Here is a 12,691-nt window from a genome sequence, read left to right as displayed (position 1 = left end):
ATTTCTCTCAGTTCTTCAGTTCTTGACAGCTTGAGGGATAGTCATAATACCCACCTTGAGTTTTTTAAAGAAATGCTACATACTTGCACTTCTCATCTCATCAAACACCTGCTGCCTTTTAAGTGATCTCGAGGACGCCTCTAAAATTCAGAGGTCATTTCACTAAACACCTGCAGACTTCTGAAAGTGCCCATCTCAGAGTCAAAACTGCAGTGTGAATAGTTACTTCACTCTCCTGTGTATCTCCCTTCATTATCTGTGGGGTATCTCTTCCATTCATATTATAAATTTTTAGTATTTAATTTATTATTGACTGTCCTGGAAGTTGGAAAAGCCATGTGGTTCTTTTAAATTCCAAATAATAGCATTTGCTTTTCCATAATGGCCAGAAGTAAAGTTTGTGTTCTTTGCCTCAGTTATACAACCTAGCACTCATTCACAGGAGAAACGGAGTTAGAGCAAAATGACAGTCATATTTTAAAAAATTGAAATAAGTGGTTTTACAATTTTAAAGCATTTTCTCATATATTACCTCATTTTTAACCCCTCAGCAGCCCTATGAAAGAAGAAGAAACTTATCACTCATGTTACAAAAGCTGGACTCGGGCACTGAGAGATGATGACGAGACGCAAAGGTCTCACAGCTGGTGGGTATAAGGGGCTAAAACTAAACTCTCTCTGACTGTTTCAATCACACTCTTTAAATTTCATTTCTACCCTTATTGCCTTCCTTCATTTGACAGGTATTACTGAGCACCTTCTCAATAATGAGAAGGCCCAGGGTAAACCCAGCTGAATATACAAAGGTGAGTATGCCACATAATTCCTATATTTCAGGGAGCTTACAGTCTTTGGGGAAACTAAGGCAAATACACAAATAACTCTAAAACTAGGCAGAATATATGTGCTATTCAAAAGCTTGAAATAGTGCATTACACGGTTCCAAAACAGGTACAATTCCTGTGAACTTTACCATCTCACACTCATGCATTTTCCTCCTTTTCCTTTTTTTGTGCATAATCACATAATTTTATTTTAATAATCATATACAATAAAATGTGCCAGGGCCTGTGCTAGCAATTTTGTGTAGGTTTACATAAGTTACTACAAAATCTTTTTTTGTTTCTAGTCATTTTTTAAATATATTTTATTGATTATGTTATTACAGTCCCATTTTTTCTCCCCTTTTTCCTCTCTGCCCTGCACTGCCCCCCCCCAGGACCCCCCACCTCCTTAGTTCATGTCCATGGGTCGTACATATAAGTTCTTTGGCTTCTCCATTTCCTATACTATTCTTAACCTCCCCCTGTCTATTTTGTACCTACCATTTATACTTCTTATTCCCTGTACCTTTTCCCCTCTCTCCCCCTCCCTACTGATAACCCTCCATGTGATCTCCATTTCTGTAATTCCATTCCTGTTCTAGTTGTTTGCTTGGTTTGTTTTTGTCTTTTTTAGATTCGGTTGTTGACAGCTGTGAGTTTGTTGTCATTTTACTGTTCATATTTTTGCTCATCTTTTTTTTCTTAGATAAGTCCCTTTAACATTTCATATAATAAGGGCTTGGCAATGATGAACTCCTTTAACTTGACCTTATCTGGGAAGCACTTTATCTGCCCTTCCATTCTAAATGATAGCTTTGCTGGATGTAGGTAACCTTGGATGTAGGTCCTTGCATCCTTGCCTTTCATAACTTGGAATAAGTCTTTCCAGACCCTTCTTGACTGCAAGGTTTCTTTTGAGAAATCAGCTGAGAGTCTTATGGGAACTCCTTTGTAGGTAGCTGTCTCCTTTTCTCTTGCCACTTTGAAGATTCTCTCCTTATCTTTCATTTTGGGTAATGTAATTATGATGTTCCGTGGTGTGTGCTTCCTTGGGTCCAACTTCTTTGAGAGTCTGATCTTCCTGGACTTCCTGGAAATCTATTTCCTTTGCCAATTTGGGGAACTTTGTTTCCATTATTTTTTCAAATAAGTTTTCAATTTCTTGCTCTTCCTCTTCTCCTTCTGGCACCTCTATGATTCAGATGTTGCAACATTTAAAGTCATCCTAGAGGTTCCTAAGCGTCTCCTCATTTTTTGAATTCTTGTTTTTTCATTTTGTTCTGGTTGAATGTTTACTTTTTCCTTCTGCTCGAAATTGTTAATTTGAGTCCTGTTTTCCTTCCCTACACTGTTGGTTCCCTGTACATTTTCCTTTATTTCACTTTGCATAGCCTTCACTTCATCCTCTATTTTGCAACCATACTCAATCATTTCTGTGAGCATCCTGATTACCAGTGATTTGAACTCTGCATCTGATAGGTTAGCTACCTTTTCATCGCTTGGTTGTATTTTTGGAGCTTTGATCTGTTTTCATTTGGGCCATATTTCTTTGTCTCAGCGCACCTGTTATGTAGTAAGGGGCAGAGCCTTAGGTATTCGCCAGGGCCGGGCAACCCATGTCACTGCATTGTGTCACTGTATATAGGGGAGGGGGTCTAAGAGGGAACAATGCCGCTTGCTCGGCTCTCACCTCACTTTCAGTCACTTTCCCTACTACCCACAAGTTAATTGGGCCCTTCTGGTGCTGATTCCTGGGTTGGTGGGTTTATGTATGTTCTAGGACCCTGTGGGTCTCTCCAACAAACTCTCTTGTGAGGCTGGGAGTTTCTCCCCCCACTGCAATTCCCATCAGCTTTTATAGCCAGAGGCTTTGAGACTTTATTTCCCCATGCTGGAACCCTGGGTTGCTCTATCTGTCTTGCTCCCCAGTTGTTCCTCCTGGTTTATCTGCACACAAGTGTGGGACTGCCCACTCCACCAGTCACCACCTCACCCACCTGGTTCCACAGCTACCGACTTGCTGCAAGTCCTCTCTGCCCCGGCTGCCCATCTTCACCCTCCTACCGGTCTGGATGAATGTTTCTTCTTTAACTCCTTGGTTGTCTAACTTCCATACAGTTCAATTTTCTGGCAGTTCTAGTTATTTTCTGTTTTTAAATTTGTTGTTGTCCTTCTTTTGGTTGTGCGAGGAGGCAAAGTATATCTACCTACACTTCCGTCTTGGCTGGGAGTCCCCTCCTCTTCCTGAGTTGGCCTTTCAGCGTTCCTCAAAATGAAGGGTAAGGATGACCTGCACAAGAATTACCTGGAATGCTTGTTAAAAACAGGTTCCTGGGCTCCACCTCAGACCTACCAATATAAAAATCTCTTGGAATCCAGGGAATTTGTATTTTTAACAAGCTTAAAGTTCATTCTGATGCACATTCAGGATTCAGATCCACTGTTCTAAATGTTTGCTCTTGCATATGGGGCTTTAAAAAGAATATATTGAAACACAGAATATATGAAATACCATGAAGATTAAATCACAAGATAGCATTTATTGTTTAACATACCCATCGACTTCATTTAACACTACCCCATGCATGCTGATTCATTAGAATGTTATTTGTCTTAAAAGCATTCACTTACCTTGATATCATCGTGCTCTCATTGGCTAAAGCATTATAAGCATCAAATTTACAGGATTGGTTTCCCAGTATTTAATATAAATATACCATACAATAAAATTAAAAAAATACTTTCCCTAAAAAATTATCTCTATCTATCTAGGAGTCTATTACCAAACTCTATTATCAAATGTCAAAATAAGACATTACTGTGTGATGTAATAACAACATCACACAGTCCTAGCCAGTGAGCTTCAGCTCTCTGTATTAAGTGTTTGTTCTACTGTGTTATCCTGAAGTAAGTGTGCTTGCAATCTCCAATACCGTTTTCTGGTGAGTTCCGGTAAATAATTGTGACCTATAGGCAAAAGAACATCGTTCTGCCATAAAGAAACATAGAAGAGTATCATGTTGGATGTTAGATTTTTTTAAGCAGCTCAAGATGACTTCAAGGAAATGGCTGTAACAGGGGAGCGAGCAGTAGACATTCAGGCTGGCACAAATCTTGGGACATTATGGAGGGTGTCGTAAACATCCCTTCTACCAGGAAGAATTGAACCAACAATTATGAGTGGTAATGGGAAGAAACTATGCCTTGTGAGCTCTGGATATTTAAAAACAAAATCTACTGAAGACGAACCCTTGGACTCAAAGAGTTGGCCAAAGGAGCCTGTTCACTGGAACGCACACCCTGCAGTTACCAGGGGTGCTCACAGTGTTGTTGCCACCACATGCTCCATACTTGCCAATGCTTCACTGTAGCCAATGGAAATAGTTATAAGATGTTAGAGTAGTGGTTCTCAAGCCTGAGAGAACCATCTGGAGGGCTTGTTAAGAGAGTCCTGTGTCCCACTGCTAGAGATTCTGATTTAACAAGTCTGGGGTAGGGCCTGAGAATTTGCATATTCTAGGTGATGCTTAATGCTGCTGGTTCTCAGACCACAATTTGGCACCAAACACTATCTGTAGTAATTGAACAATTTCCCTTGCATTAAACCGATGTGTATTCATAGCATCAAACCTAAATACTGTGTCCATTCTTTGCAGTATGGTTGAAGAAACTTAGCTGATTGAAGTAGAAAACCAGTGGACATGGCACCGTTGTATCTGAAACATGATTATGTCTTATAATTACCTAATACTCTCTCTTTGACCATCGATCATATCTATTAATATTTTTTGTTGTTTTTACCTTGCCCACATGTCATGGGGGGGGAGGGGATCCACATGTTAATAAGTGTTAATTATGGAGTTTTAAAAATCAAATCAAAACAGCCAAATCATAAAAAGAAAATAATTCATGGAAGCTGACAAGCCTTCACCCTTAATCATCATCTCGAGGTTAAATAATGATCAGAATTCTTTCAGCTGAAGTACTTATGTTGCATCTTGCTGTTTGACTATCATATAAATATAACGGTGCTATTAGGCTCTATTTTTCATTGCAGATGAAATTGATGCATCTTTGTGTGGTGTAGTCTGACATAGTAAAATTGTTACTCTCTAGGTAGGATATTCATAAAAATGTAATTATCGTAATCAGAACAGTTTTTAAGCTCATGAGAGGGGATTGCCAGATTCATGATTGGCAGTTTTCAATCACTTCATGTATAATAAATTTCTTAAAGCAGTCTTTGGGATCATTAATATCTTACGGGGGGAACTATGCAGATCAAACAGCAGAGGGCGTTAGGAGATGCTGATGAGAACTCCAGTTGGCCTCCTCTGCCAGGCTTTGGGCAGACTGCACGGGGCCTTTTAACATATGGCGTTCAGTTTACTCACCAGCAAGTTCAACAGCAGTGCCGGTTTGTTAGGAGAGTGAGTGTTTTAAGAAAGAAATCCAGGAAGTTCACTGTCACTAACTAGAATGCATTTATCATTTTCCTTCTTGAATTTATAACTGGCTGGAGGAACAGCCCCAGAGTTGCTGTGCACCGTGCTACCTGGAAAAAGGTAGTAGCAAGCCCATCAGTGGGATTCAGCCCTTGGTCAGTTCGAGTCTCCAGTATTGTTAATATCCCAAATGCTGGTCTAGGCAGCATGCTTAATAAATATGGAGATACCACAAAAAATCCCATGTTGGTGGGCTACAGGAGTAAAAACCAATGAAATAAAGTCAACAGGCTGTTCAATGTGAAGAAGAAAATGATCTATTCAAAGAGCAATCTTGTTTTTGATGTTTTAAAATTATTCAGTGGGAGAAAGTCTTTTCCCCGCCACTAGATGAAAACCTTCGTAAGCCTATGACTGGTTTTTAAATACTCTTATGTAATAAAAAGGTCCTATAGACACTTTAAGTCTCCAATACAGTCTCAATTTCAAAATCAGAATAGCCAGTCTTATGTAATAATCAACTTTTGCAATCAGATTTAAAGGTGAAACTTTTCCCTTCACCCATCTGGGGGCGTCTGCAGCCGAGAAACCAGGGAAGGGGACAGGGTCTGTCTTCCTTTCCTCTCCTAATGTTCCCGACTGTCAGCCCCCGTTTTACTAACCATGGTTTTTTCCAGAATCAAAGCAGGAAGAGGGAAGAGAAGTAAAGGGGAAAGAGAAAGAAAAATTCTTGTCCAGTTGTCCCACTAGGTGGCTTCTGTCTTTCTGGGCTAAGCTACAATATTGAAAGCCACCTGTTCTTAATGTAGGATGCTTTCATGGGTTCTTCAGAGACCCCCCATCCCCCATTGCCGGGGGCCGTCTCACCTGGAGTTCCCTTCATCACCTAAACCTCCTCAGCTGTGTGTGGAAACGCCAGCTTCTCCCTGCTGAACCCTAAGAGATCCTCTAGGTGGCCCTGTTGGACAAGTTTCTCTTTTCCTCTTCTCCTCTTTTCTCCTCTTTTCTCTTCTCTTCCCCTCCCTTCCTTTCCCTCCCCTCCCCACCCCTCCCCTCCCATCCCCTTCCCTTCCCTTCCCTCTCCTCCTCTCCTCTCCTCTCCTCTCTCTCTCTCTCCCCCCACAACCCTGGCCCACCCAGTCCAACCACCTCTCCTTCACTCCCACTGTTAGAATTCTCTTTTCTTTTAAAATTTCCAGGTGAGAACCTAACACCAGTCCTCAGCATCCTCCGCAGGCATAACCAATCCTCAGGAGATGTATGTAAAGCTCTCCGAATGAAGCCTTTTCAGCAGGAAAGTGACTTTGAGATGGGAGGGGCTTTCAGACGACTCTCCTCCAGAGAAATCCTCTTCACAAATTTTCCCTCACAATCTTCAAACCCTCTGTTTCTTACAGGGAATGGCTGTCCCTACTCCTGTGGAGAGTCCTGCACTAGCTGTAGCGCTCAGGGGTCTTCCTGGCACCACTTACCATCATTCTTCACACAGTGGGAAAGCTTAGCCTGGTCCCCTTTCTTCCTCTTGGTAGTGGTGCTGCCCTCAGGTATGCACCTGTTCTGCTAAGAAGGTTGGCCTAAACCTGGGGTTCTGTGAACAGCCCCACTTGGCTGCCACACTAACCCTGCCTTCCAGCTCAGCCTTTTGTAGTAATGAAGGTGACATTTTAGACTTCATCTTCTACTTTTCATTTTGTTTCTCAGTTTGTTGAGAACCTGGGTAGGGAAGACATGTGCTATTTTTTGAGCCCCCTCAAAGCCTCAACATCTTTTTTACCTTGAATGTGAGCAAGGACTTGAGTCATGTTACCACTTTTTGGCTAACCCCCTTGAAGTTTTCTTTTTAGGTCTCTTCTATTTGATGTCTTGGTCAGACCTTTTTTTTTTGGTATATTTATATTTTTTAATTTTCATTGTTATTCAATTGCAGTTGTCTGCATTTTCTCCCCGTCTCTCCACCCCACCCCATCCAAACCCACCTCCCTCCCCCATCTCCACCCTCCCCCTTGATTTTGTCCATGTGTCCTTTATAGTAGTTCCTGAAAACCCTTCTCTTCACTGTCCCCTCCCCACTCCCCCCTGGCTATTGTTAGATTGTTCTTAACTTCAATGTCTCTGGTTATATTTTGTTTGCTTTTTTCTTTTGTTGATTATGTTCCAGTTAAAGGTGAGATCATATGGTATTTGTCCCTCACTGCCTGACTTATTTCACTTAGCATAATGCTCTCCAGTTCCATCCATGCTGTTGCAAAGGGTATAAGCTCCTTCTTTTTCTCTGCTGCATAGAATTCCATTGTGTAAATATACCATAGTTTTTGGATCCACTCATTTGCTGATGGGCACTTAGGTTGCTTCCAGTACTTGGCTATTGTAAATTGTGCTGCTATGAACATTGGGGTGCATAGGTTCTTTTGGATTGGTGTTTCAGGGTTCTTAGGGTATAATCCCAGCAGCGGAATTGCTGGGTCAAAGGGCAGTTCCAGTTTTATTTTCTGAGGAAATTCCATACTGTTTTCCACAGTGGCCTCACCAGTCTGCATTCCCTCCAACAATGTACTAGGGTTCCCTTTTCTCTGCATCCTCTCCAACATTTGTTTGTTGATTTGTTTATGTTGGCCACTCTGACCGGTGTGAGATGGTACCTCATTGTGGTTTTAATTTGCATCTCTCTGATGGCTAGTGATGCTGAGCATTTTTTCATAAGTCTCTGGGCCCTCTGTATGTCTTCCTTGGAGAAATGTCTGTTCAAATCCTTTGCCCATTTTTTAATTGGGTTGTCTTCCTGGAGTGGAGTCATGTGAGTTCTTTATATATTTTGGAGATCAGGCCCTTGTCTGAGGTATCATTGGCCAGTATGTTTTCCCATACTGTTGGTTCTCTTTTCATTTTAATGCTGTTTTCTTTAGCCCTGCAGAAGCTTTTCATTTTGATGAGGTCCCATTTGTTTATTCTTTCCTTTATGTCCCTTGCTTTAGGGGATATGCCTGTGAGGATGTTGCTGTATGGAATGTCTGAGATTTTCCTGCCAATGTTTTCTTCTAGGACTTTTATGCAGAACTTCTTATTTAACTCCTGAAATGTGTCATGTGCAAAATAAGTAGCTAAAAGCTTTTAGAATTTTCTTAAGAAGTAATTGATTATAGCAACTATTCGAGGTCTGTCCAGAAAAAGTACAACCATTGTTAATATAAAAAAAATGATTTGCTTGACATCAATGTAAGCTGGCAGCCAAGGAGAGTGGACTGGAATGCACATGCATGAACAATGATGACTTCACTGTGCTAGTCAGTGGGGGTGGTAGACACCATTGAGTGAGCACGTGTACTGTGTGGCCATCGCATTCAAAATGACTGAGTGAGTAGAGCAATGAATCTGCATCAAATTTTGCATTAAGCTTGAACGTTCCTCCCCAGAAACTATTCGGATGATTCAGAAGGCCGCAGCTATGGGCAACTGATGATTGGCAGCTCCATCACGACTATGTACCAGCTAATACATCACATCTCATGCAGTTTTTGGCAAAACATCAAATCACCCAGCTGACTCAGCCCTCCTACAACCCAGATTTGGTGTCCTGCGACTTCTCACTTTTCCCAAAACTAAAATCACCTTTGAAAGGGAAGAGATTTCAAACTGTTGATGAGATTCAGGAAAATATGACAGGGTAGCTGATGATGATTGGAAGAACTGTGTGAGGTCCCAAGGTGCCTACTTTGAAGGGACTGAGGCATTATTGTCCTACATACAATGTTTCTTGTATTTTCTATCTTCTTCAATGAATGTCTATTTTCCATATTATATGGCTGGATACCTTCTGGAAAGACTAGATATATATGTGTGTGTATATATGTACATATACATATATACACACACATGATGGTGAAATGAAGATATTTTAGATAAAATTTTTAAATGTTTGAGGAAGAAAAAAATGACTTTCAAGGATACTCAATTTTTTTCTTGGCTTTGCCAAAAACTAGCTATATGACCTTGGGGAAATCACTCCATCTCTCCAGATCCTAATTTTTTCATTTAAAAAATAAAGAGTTTGACCTAAATATCTCTCAGGTCCTTTTCAAATGCTTACTATGATTTTTTTGAGACCCTGGAAGGATGTGGGAGAACATTTCTCTTGCTTAACAGGCAATGCCGGCGATACAGGCATGAAGGTTAATAATGCAGGCTCCGCATGGTATTCACAAATGTGGTCCTTCCCCCACTCGATTAGACAGAAACACTTATGAAGTGCACACATTTGATTACTAAGAGATATTTGGGTGCATAAGATTAATCCTTTGTCTAAGGAACTTATGAACAAGCTACCCTGTTCACAAAGAATGCTTAACAATACATGCTTATTTACCCAGCAAACATTTACTGAGCACCTACCATTCTGTGTACAGTAGTCCCCCCTTTATCTGCACGGGAGATGTTCCAAGACCCCCAGTGGATATCTGAAACTGTGGAGAGTACCAAATCCTATATATACTATGTTTTTTCCTATACCTACATACCTATGATGAAGTTTAATTTATAAATCAGGCACAGCAACAGATTAACAACAGTAACCAATAATAAAATAGAACAATTAAAACAATGTGCTGTAATAAAAGTTATGTGAATATGGTCTCTCTCTCTCTCTCTCAAAATACCTTATTGTTTTGTACATACAGCGTGGAGTTGCTGGGCAAGGAGACGGTTCACATTCCGGGCAGGATGCAACAGCACAGCATGAGATTTCATCACACTACTCAGAATGTCACACAATTTAAAACTTATCAGTTGCTTATTTCTGGAATTTTCCCTTGAAGATTTTTGGACTGCAGTTGACTGCAGGTGACTGAAACCTTGGAAAACAAAACTGCGGGTCAGGAGGAACTACCGTACAAAACGCTGTGGGACTGTGCTCCGGGTGCAGTGGGTAGGCCCCCTCTTCCCAGAGCACCAGGGTCACACGTGCAAACAGACTGACTCGCAGCTGTAGTCAGGGTGGCTGGAAGTAGAGCAGAGACCACGTGAAGGTTCACAGCCCAATATCTGCCCTCACGCCCTTGGTCCTGTGCTTCCAAGGACAGAGACAAGAGACATCGCCATCAGGAAAATGGAGGTGCTTCTCTTCTCTCTTTTTTTGTAAGACAGTGACATTCACTGTTTACGGTTTGACTACTTCATATAAAAATGTGTCTATAAAACACCTGGTAGTTGTAAAAAGCTTGGGTAAAGGCCCAAGGAGCCAAATAAATATATATGTTATTTATTCAGCTGTTCCAAGCCATTACCAATCTCCTTACACCTAAGGATTGCCTGTCCTCTCTTAAATTTTATTTGTAATATTCTTGCTTCATGGTCAGGTAAAAAAAAAAATCTGGAAAATCAAAGCTCTCCTTCCCTGAAAAACTGTCTTCAAGTACAAACATTCTTCATGGCCTTTCAGGTATTCTTTGACCCTCTAAACTAGAAAGATTGTAACAATGAGTGTGTCCGGTGTGGCAAACGCAAATGCAATCAAAGTGACTTGTCATTGTAGGTCAGCAAGCATCTCCTAAGCACTTTTGGTGTACGTGGCTCACTGCACTAAGGACTTAGAAGATAATAGAGATTTTAGTATGTTCTCCAAGCCATGGCGTCACAGTTAATGGTGAGCCCAATGCCTGACTCACATCCTGTTGACAGCAATTCTGCCCCAAAGTGGGCTTGAAGGTTGTTGTTTGCTCTAATCTGATCTCCAAAGCCAAATTCTAACTCTGCCTTTCCCTTCAGTGACTTTTCCAAGGTAAGTTTTATGTTTACCAGCTCAAATGCATTACCTTACATATATATATATATATATTTTTTTTTTTTTTAGGATTTTTTTGAGATGGTTTTATTTTTTATTTTTTAATATATTTGTTGATTATGCTATTACAGTTGTCCCATTCCCCCCCTTCACTCCACTCCATCCTCCCCACCCCCTCCCTCCCACATTACCCCCCTATAGTTCATGTCCATGGGTCATACATACAAGTTCTTTGGCTTCTACATTTTCTATACTATTCTTACCCTCACCCTGTCTATTTTCTACCTACCATTTATGCTACTTATTCTCTGTACCTTACCCCCTCTCTCCCCCTCCCACTCCCCTGTTGATAACCCTCCATGTGATCTCCATCTCTGTGGTTCTGTTCCTGTTCTAGTTGTTTGCTTAGTTTCCTTTTGTTTTTGTTTTAGGTGTGGTTGTTAATAACTGTGAGTTTGCTGTCATTTTTACTCTTCATATTTTTGATCTTCTTTTTCTTAGATAAATCCCTTTAACATTTCCTATAATAAGGGCTTGATGATGATGAACTCCTTGAACTTGACCTTATCTGAGAAGCACTTTTTCTGCCCTTCCATTCTAAATGATAGCTTTGCTGGGTACAGTAATCTTGGATGTAGGTCCTTGCTTTTCATGACTTCAAATACTTCTTGCCAGCCCCTTCTTGCCTGTAAGGTCTCTTTTGAGAAATCAGCTGAGTCTTATGGGCACTCCTTTGTAGGTAACTGTGTCCTTTTCTCTTGCTGCTTCTAAGATTCTCTCCTTCTGTTTCATCTGGGGTAATGTAATTATGATGTGCCTTGGTGTGTTCCTCCTTGGGTCCAGCTTCTTTGGGACTCTCTGAGCTTCCTGGACTTCCTGGAAGTCTATTTCCTTTGCCAGATTAGGGAAGTTCTCCTTCATTATTTGTTCAAATAAGTTTTCAATTTTTTGTTCTTCCTCTTCTCCTTCTGGTACCCCTATAATTCAGATGTTGGAACGTTTAAAGATGTCCTGGAGGTTCCTAAGCCTCTCCTCGTTTTTCTGAATTCTTGTTTCTTCATTCTTTTCTGGTTGGATGTTTCTTCCTTCCTTCTGGTCCACACTGTTGATTTGAGTACCAGTTTCCTTCCCATTACTATTGGTTCCCTGTACATTTTCCTTTGTTTCTGTTAGCATAGCCTTCATTTTTTCATCTAATTTGCAACCAAATTCAACCAATTCTGTGAGCTTCCTGATTACCTGTTTTGAACTGTGCATCTGATAGGTTGGCTCTCTCTTCGTTGCTTAGTTGTATTTTTTCTGGAGCTTTGATCTGTTCTTTCATTGGGGCCATTTTTTTTTTGTCTTGGCACTCCTGTTACGTAAAGGGGTGGGAGCCTTAGGTGTTTCCCAGGGCGGGGTAATGCTGGTCGCTGTACTGTGACGCTATATGTGGGGGAGGGGCCAAGAGGGAGCAATGGCGCTTGCTCCACTCTTTGCAGGGTTTCAGTCACTCCCTCTGCTACCCACAATCAAATTGGGCCCCTCTAGTGCTGATTATCGAGTGGGTGGGTTTGTGTATGTTCTAGGACCCTGTGGTCTCTCCAACAACCTCTCCTGTGAGGATGGGAGTTTCTCCTGCTGCCACCTCACCCCCCATGGGTGTTTTC

Source organism: Desmodus rotundus, chromosome 2, assembly GCF_022682495.2.
Source record: "Desmodus rotundus isolate HL8 chromosome 2, HLdesRot8A.1, whole genome shotgun sequence".
Taxonomy (NCBI): Eukaryota; Metazoa; Chordata; class Mammalia; order Chiroptera; family Phyllostomidae; genus Desmodus; species Desmodus rotundus.
The sequence above is the reverse complement of the archived record's forward strand: the minus strand, read 5'-3'. Positions refer to the sequence as shown.